Below are 9,240 nucleotides of genomic sequence, written 5' to 3' on the forward strand. Positions count from 1 at the left end.
CCAATGAAACTTGTATTATATCGATAGTTAAGTAGACACTTCAGTTGCGAACAACGACTCACGTCATCAAATGAATTAGAAAAGAATTGATTCATAGTATAAATAGTCTTATCATTATCATGTAGCATATTGTTCAGTTAATCGGGAGGAGGAAGTGTTTTGGAATAAATGTATGCCCAGGATAGACCACATGGCCTTTTCTTATCTCAAACTAGAAAGAAGTGCTACGTCTTGTGAAACAAAGATCTGTGAAAGACTGCAGGTTGTCATTGGTGAAATGGATACGTGCGGTGTTTTATTGGAGGGAAAGGAACATGACATTCCTACTATATATAAAAGTATAATATAATGAGCTTGGGAGTGTACGGAAATTTCCGGTAGCCATAAGACAGCAGTAAATCATATTATTTAGAAAGGCATTTCATTTGTAGCAGGAAATTCATCCTTTTGGCAAGGAGCTATTTTCTTTCAAAACAAACAATGATTTGGCAAGCGCCCTGGCGGATAGCAGAACGGTCCCGGGGACACGGAAACATCAGAGATACCATTCCCAAATTCAGAATCGTAAATGTAGACTCCATTCACACATTGGTATTAAATCTTCAAAAGGAACGTTACTACAAAGAGATCCCACATCAGCATAGAAGCAAACGAATATTACATAAGATAAGTAATGACTATGCTCATGTGCTTGTAAAAGATTACAAAAAGATACATACACTTGTCTGGAAGACATGACTGATAACTTGTCACTATTCCGCAAATTTGCCACAAAATGAAAGGAATAGCTGTGAAAGTTGCACATACACACAGACGCTGCTATTCCGTGTGTAATTTTAACAATTCTGATGTTTTAACCAGCTGCAGTCGTCAGACGGCTGGCTGCAAGTGCAGAGGCCCGTCACCTCCAGAGGATTCAGGAATGCAGAAGGTAGACATTGTCCCTACAACATTCGCCCCAGGAAGTGCTGAGCCATTGTTACCTGCCGACCTATCTGAGTCCAGGGATATAGGGAGGGGAGGGGGGAGGGAGAGATTTCACTCAATTATGTATATGACTCTGGCTAAGAGGCGAATTTCTCAGTGTCTAATTCCAAGGTTCTACTTTCTATACCTGTTATCTCTAAAACGTTGCAGACACATGATGCCAATCATCGCATTTTTTCGTGTGAACATCCACTCGATCGAGCAGACTGCTGATGATCTAATTGCTGAAGACCACTACGATGCTCCGGACTCCTCAAATTTGCAGGGTTTCTCACAAGTGTGTTTTCACACATTTAATAAAAGGCCAAGTAAACAAACAACAAAGATACCTAAAAAGAGAATTTCCCAGGCGAACATGTAATGCTAATATAACTACATTTAAATGGGGCAGGTATAACTGAGATACTGCACTGCTGCACATTTCTCAGTGTCTAGATCCAAGACACTATAGGTGCTCATTTTTTCCAAAACGTTGTAGACACATCATGCCAATCATCGCATTTATTCGTGTGAACATCCACTCGATCGAGCTAACTGCTGATGATCTAATTGCTGAAAACCACCAAGATGCCCCGGACTCCTCACATTTTCAGGGATTCTCACGAGTGTGATTCCATAGTTGGTGTTTACATGAAGCACTGGACCGCCTAACGTCTACAGGTAGACCTGCTAGTACTCCGCCCGGCCCCCGAAGGTATCGCAACCCAGGGTCATTGCAGCAGCCGTTGCTCGGGAAAAAACGACTAGGAGGTTAGCACTCCGACTTTATCCCCAACGACTATCCCATAGTTGTAGAAAAGCATAAAGTAGAAAGAAATGTTTTATAACCTATTGAGAAACTAAAGCTTGGCATAAAATAAGTGAGGAAGAGTAAAGTCCCTGTCATACATTGAGGTAAGCAGATGCGACAGAGTGGGCGACTGCCAGAGCTCCGGAGATATACAAATATCTTGTGCCAGTTAATGCATCTCATAGTCATAGTCACTCTACTAGGCAGTCATTGTACGACTATAGATAACCGAATGCAAGGAACAGCAGCGGAAGGAGAACTGTTAATTACAGATCAGTTAAACTGTGTAATCTGATACCCAGAGATTTCACGATTGTCTACGATACACGCTTGTTTAAGAAGATTTCTAAGGATCATAATTTTTAGTGTATATAACCCTCTGTTCCACGGACCGATCTAGGTTGGGAGCGGAAAGAACGTGCAAGTGCAAGATCTAGAATATTTTTAACCTAGGGAGGACCGGACATCCTTAGCTACAAGGCCAGCCTCAACTGCAGACGGGAGGCGTGCACCCATTCCCGGGTGCCCAGCCGCAGCTATAACCGGGCCAGCCGAAACTAGTTTAATTAGAGACGGGATGTGTTGAGTAAAAGGGCTGCCAGCCAGTTGCCTCTTGGTAAGCAAAAGCTGTATCGCCCCAGTTCAATTAAGAAAAATGATGCCTAAAAAAGAGCATTTTCCCAGGCAAACATGTCATCTTAATATAACTACGTTGTAAGACATTTAAATGGGACAGGTATAACTGAGATACTGTGGTGAAAATGCTGAAAGAACAATTCGGTCTCATTGTCCTTTAGGCCATCTCATCATCAAACAGCAACGCTGAAGACAAATATTAGAACCTTTTATGAATTACCACGCCGTCAATGGACCATTCCAAATTAACCTGTTACTTTGAGTTTTGTTGAATGATGCGGGAATAGTGTCTGGATTCTTTTGTCCATCGTGCTTGAATTTTGACAAGTTAATTCATAAGTACTATTCTAACCTGTACTAATAATACTAATGAGGTGTTGGATGCAGTTGTTTCTTAAACTAAACCAATACTGCGGAACTTTGTATCCCTTTTTGCCGATGCCACGAAGATTTACGCAACTGTCGAGGAAGGGACGGTAACACGACCAACTACAAGAATGATTAAGAATAATGCAGATAAGATTCCGCCCGGACAAATGTAAACCAATGCACCTAGGGAAGGGTGACCCTGGACACAGCTAATCAATGATTAAGGCCGACGGATCTGTACACATCTTGCAGAGCACACAGGAGGAGAAAGACCTGGGAATTCTCATAGACAGCAAGTTGCGCTTCAACAGCCACGTACAGAACCAGGTCAACAAAGCCAATAAGACACACTTTTAAATATCTGGATATAGACTCATTTGTTTCATCGTACAAAAGTTTAGTACGTCCACACCTCGAGTATGCAACGGTCATCTGGAACCCTAAGACAAAGAGAGACAAAGATATGGTAGAGAGGGTACAGAGACGCGCAACAAAACTGGTTCCTTCAATCTCTCGCGTCCAGTATTCCCAGACGCAACGTGCACTGGAACTACTAGTCCATGGGCCAGGTCCCCAAAAATGGCCATTTGGTACCAAACAAAGGGACAAAGGGTGACTTAGTTTTTTGAAAAGGTTGATTCCTCTACTTTATTATTTTGCATGATAACCGTGTCAGATGCCCAGCTTTATAGGAATTATCAAGTGATTTTGTGACGTCACTCAAATCTATAGAACTACCAAAAATCGTTTATTACAGGTCAATAAACGTGGTTTTGCTAATCCCCAACCACATTTGATGAGTATTTCTCTGCACTTGGATCATACCAATACCTGTTGAACATATTTGGAACAATTTAGAAATAAACTAAGACAAATTTCTACAACGGTTGCCATGGCAACGGCAAAAAATAACATTTTCTCACAGGAAAGTTGCTAAACAAGCCATTGTTGGATGCTTTTGAAGTTTCGCCATTATCAAGGCTTCACCGATGACACTGAACGATTCATAACTAATGTAAGGGCTCTAAGAAAACATTTTAGTTAGTTGAAAAATAAGTAGAACTTTTCTATGTTTCATAATTGAAATACATGTATATTGAAATACGTATATATCATTTTTTTGCTGTGTTTCTCCTGCCAAATCTTTAAACGGATTTAACTTTTTCATCTTTCGGCCAAATGAGCTGAAATTTGGCATGGAGGTTAAGATAGCAAATACCCCCAGAATTTTTTTCTCATTTTTTTGATTGAGGCCTTAAAAATTATCTTATTTAGGGTTTTTAGTAATTTTTGATGAAAAATATATATTCTGAGCCCCTGTACCCTGGCATTATAACCTAATGACCTGAAATTTGGTACAGAGGTGCATTGAACATATGCCCACAGGAAAATGTCAACAATTTGTGTATACATTACTTAAAAATGTTTATTTTGGGATTTTGGGCCATTTTTGACTAAAAATATATATTTTTGTTCCTGTGCCCTTGTATTAAAACCAAGTGACCTGGAATTTGGTTTGGAGGTGTGTAGGTTATGTGCCCGCATTATTTCATTTTTACTTTCGGAATACATTTCTTGAAATTGTTGAATTTTGCGATTTTTTTGCTATTCTAGACTAAAATCATATAATTTTGGCTATGCCTTTGTATTGAAACCAAATGACCAGTTTGAGGGTGCGGACGGTTAATGTCGGGCTTTTTACTTTAGTTGATAAATCATGATCAGGTGACATAAGCCATTCTATCGGCCATTTGGATCTGTCATCTTGCATTGTTTAACGTTTAATTTCTTACGAGTACTAAGTGCTAAAATGTTCTTAATTTCACTATTATACTTGTGATAGGCCTCTAAACAATATTTGTAGGCATTTTGAAATAGGCAGATTTTTTGGTCATCATTATGTTTAAATTCCTCAAAATGACTTTTATTGTGTTTCTGTGAACGTTGTAAGTCTGATTCAGTTACATATGGATGATATGGAGCATAATGAAGGTCATCTTATCTTCTTTCTGTATTACAACAACAAAACTTAAATGCTTCATGGCAGATTTATAACATATTTACAGCAACGATTCAGCAAGAGGGCTGTTCATAAAAATTGATGAAAAATATATATTTTTTCATAAAAATTGGAATCATTGTAAGAGGCATATCAAATGCTGATGCAATGCTCAAATCTTAGCAATGCTATTTGATATTAGAATCTGGTTTTCAAAGTGTATACAGTAGAAACCAGTTAATTGCACGTCGGATAAATGCACACCTCGGTCAATGCACAGAATCCTAAAATCCCAAACCAGCGTCCATTGACTTCATTATTAGTGACTTCGCTTATCTGCACGATGAAAAGTCACCAATAATGCACAAAAATTTGCCAAACATCCTCGTCAAATTGACTTAAGAATGCGTGTTAAAAATCGGCATACACGGTACAATTAGGCCGATAATTGCCTGTGTAGAGGAGCAGTACCGACAGCATGTATGAAATTAATATTAGAAGTAAAAGAAAGCAATACTGCGGTAGGTCGTGGCTGGATCCCGGGCGTGTCGGCACCGTAAAGAGACGCCCGCCCGCTAAGGCCGTCATAGCCGACATTACGATTTGGCAGACAACTTCGACAAACTCAATAAAATTTGTTCTCTACCTGTCCATTGTCTATTAGCTTTTCTTGCATTTGAGGTTGAGGGGAAATACTTTTGCATGAATTAAAAAAAATACTTGCAGTGGTTTAAAGTCATTGGCAGTCAGTCGGAAACCACACTGTGACTCGGGTCCTACAAACGGTTATACTAATAGAAGTAGATTTCGGTGGTGCGGTACTTTCGTGATCATCAACTGTAGACGTCAGTCAGTGTCTACGCTCTGGATAAGTAGTACAGCAAAGTGTACTTAAATATCATAGGCCCTGTTCACGATGCAAAAATGAAACGGTTCTATCCGTTTGGCAAGCTAAAACGGATACATTTGTCATCATGAACGTTCCGTGTCGGATACGAATCAGAACATGTTAGTTGAAGGTGAATCCATTGTGGGGAGATATACTGTCTTGAATAACCTCAGTTTCATTACGAACTTAAATATCATACCCAGTCCATCCGCTAGCTCTCTATGCTGCCTGGTCTTGGCCTCCATAGCAGGCTCTCTATGGCCTTTTTTGGCTCATAGTACACTTTTGCTGGCCATTTCTTTTTGTACTGGGTCGCTGATTGCTGGTCTTTTCTGACTGCCGGCCATGTAGAGCCTGCATGGAAACGGCGCTACAAAGTGATATTAAAAACGATTAGCCATTCATCGGCCTTACTAACACACACGTTAGGAATAATTCACAACTCCGTGAGAGGCAATTCACGTGTCGGCTGCAAGCATTTTACAACTCGAGCTTCAGATGGGGAAACCCCCATTTGTCACTCGCTACGCGTCCCGCCCGAGCAAAGGCATCAGGCATGCCAAAAGAACGTCGAACTGTTAAGTTTTTTACTTCTGTATCTTCAAAAAGCTGTTTGACCCCAAAACCGTTAGAGGATTGTCGTGTCAGTGCACACGGGTTGTGACAGCGCCCTGTCCGATTGAGATACGTCCAGTTTATTAGCCGTCCACGGGAGGCAGGAAATTCGCACCTCCTAGTCAATCGCCCTAATCGTTTTTTAATATCACTTTTTAGCGCCGTTTCCGTGCAGGCTCTACATGGCCGGCAGTCAGAAAAGGCCAGCAATCAGCGACCCAGTACAAAAAGAAATGGACAGCAATGGTGCACTATGAGCCAAAAAAAGCCATAGAGACCTTGCTATTGAGGCTAGCCTGGTCTCTCCATGTACACTCACCAAAACCCTTCTCACACTCTATATGCATCCTGACAAGAGGCATCTACATAACCTCTTGTCTTGGGGCCTTGACGCTCTCCTGAATTACATGTACAAACTGGTAGGCTGACAACATCTTGCGGCTCGACGCTTCTTCTCTACAACTTGGTGATTGTTTGCTGCGAGACGTGGTCCAAAATGCTTTGCCTGTACTGCTATTCCGTTTGTTCCGATGTGAGGTACCTTCGCCTAATAGGGTTTTAATATTGTCCCATGCCAATGTAGTACTTAACATAAGGTTGTATGTTGTCCCGTATTCCCAGACGCAACGTGCACTGGAACTACCTACACTTCAGAAGACAACGAGCAGACCTGATTCTTCTATTCAAGGTAACACATGCGCTAGTCCGCAAATCACTGCAATCTGTGCAACAGGCCAATGTTTAAGCCTAGTCTGGCAACGTCCACAAGGGGTCACTCGTACTTGCACCAGATATAGTGTTCCAAGGGCTAATTTCTATCCGGCAAGAGTGATACCTTGGTGGAGCAAGCTTTCCGAACAGACGGTGACTAGCAGTTCAGTGAACATTTTCAAATCAAGGTTGGTTGCCGAATGGAATACACACAAGGACCTACATGACTACGAGTTTTCTTACTGAGCCAACAGTGCAGAGAAGGAGAGAATGCAGGCCAGAAGCTAATGCCCCGTAGTCCAAATATCGCACAGCCTTATTACTCTATGGGTGCCGACTGGCTGTTTCTTTATGGTGAATATTCAAGGTGAATGTAATACTAACACTTTCCGTTTTTTTTCGCTAGGTTTTGGCCAAATTATCAATTTTAGGGTCTCTGTTAAACTTTACACTTCAAGTTACAATCTATATCACTCCTGACTTTAGGTCTATACATTTTTTCTGTTTTGGAACTCAGTATTGCAGAGATTTCACCTCCAATACACATAACAGGCTTTGTCAGTATCATTGTGCACAGACACCAGAGATCCTTGTGATCTACCGGACTCTATGGCGGACAGGTTCATGGACTGTAAAACAGAAGAATGTCAATGCCTGCCTACTGCCAAAGTTTGTAGCTTTTCAATAATATTTCCTGAACACATGTATCTCCTTGCCCATTGTTGCCTTTTTGGAGACTTTGAAAAGTGCAGTGACTGATGGACAAAGAGATGACGATGAGGGCAGTGATGATGATCACTGATAGTTTGTAATTATTGTACATCCAAATGTAATTTTCTGGCATCACTGCGGAAATGCTTAAAGCCGGTGGTGAACCTGTTGTCAACTGAAAGTTGCAACTTTGGAAACAGGCCTGGAATTCAGGAGAAGTGCCAGAGAACTGGAAAGACGGTTGTTTGCATTTAAAAGAAGGGTAACCTGACAGAATGTAACATTTCACTTGTCCAAGGACAAATGGAAGATTCCTGAACATATGTAACTCCCCAAACGAGCCTGCCTCAAAACCCTTCTTGTAGAGTATCATGTATTAATGGTTAGTGGATCAGGCCCAGGCCGGTCACAACCTGGCAGGAGCAACCTAGCAGCAGCGCTAAATATTACATATTTACTCCACATTCTGAATAATTAATTTGTTTTACATGGACGTAGTGGATCTAAAAGAGAAAGGACTGACTATGGACACAGCTCCAAGTAATGTTGCGGACAGGGCCAGACGGAGAGCATCCTTACCAACGCCCCAAGGCCCAGAAGAGGATTGGTTCATACCGGTGCCAATGATTATGCCGAACCAGATGGTGCAATGGCAAGGAGCTGCATGATCCTGTGTTCCAGCCAAGCACACAGAAACATATCGGAGACCTCGATAAGACCAAAGACTCCCTTGTCGAGGCTGCTTAGATGCCAAAAAATCTCCTTTCTGGAGATTTTGGGTAATTAGCAACAAATAAAAGATTTATGTCGGCCATCCATTTCCGTTTCCAATCTGCCCTGTCTGCAGGAGAGTCAGGTTCTTTTTTTGTAGTTAATAGTCTGAACGGTCTGGGATATGGAGATGACCTAGTGAGCATGGCGGAACAGATCCTAAAACATGAGGACTTCCAGTGGATAGTTGATATAAAAAATTGTCTCCATTTATGGCTATGTATATTAGAAATGCACATGATATAGCTAGAATAAAAACTAGAAAGGCCGACATTTGCTTAGGAGCAAATACAGCATATTTCATCCATACCTTTTCCCATACAACATTTAACTGTCTCAAATAACCCCTGCTCGAAAATGGAACATTTAGGGGCACACCCCAGTTTCTCGTCCCCATTGAAACGTATAGTTAAGAGACTATTTTCAACGACGCCGTATTTCCAAACAAAATTTTCCCCGGGAATTACACCTATACAGTATACAGGAAGTAAAATGTACCATCTGGTCTAACATATCTGATTTGCAAGAAAATTGTAGGACCTAAAATCTTACAATATCCTAATGAATTTCGAAAGCCTGTAGCGATGACATTATCGGTCAAGCTGCCCGGGGCGCTTCACTGTTTGCGTCCTCGGAGCGATACCCGGAAGCCAAGATGTGTCGACAAAAACTTACCAAAAACAACATATAGGGGTCGAAGTTTATACTAGCAGCGGATCCGCTACGCTAATTTTACTCTGAGTAAGTGGGCACTAAGGGACT

Source organism: Branchiostoma floridae, chromosome 3 (genome assembly GCF_000003815.2).
Source record: "Branchiostoma floridae strain S238N-H82 chromosome 3, Bfl_VNyyK, whole genome shotgun sequence".
In the NCBI taxonomy this organism is placed as follows: Eukaryota; Metazoa; Chordata; class Leptocardii; order Amphioxiformes; family Branchiostomatidae; genus Branchiostoma; species Branchiostoma floridae.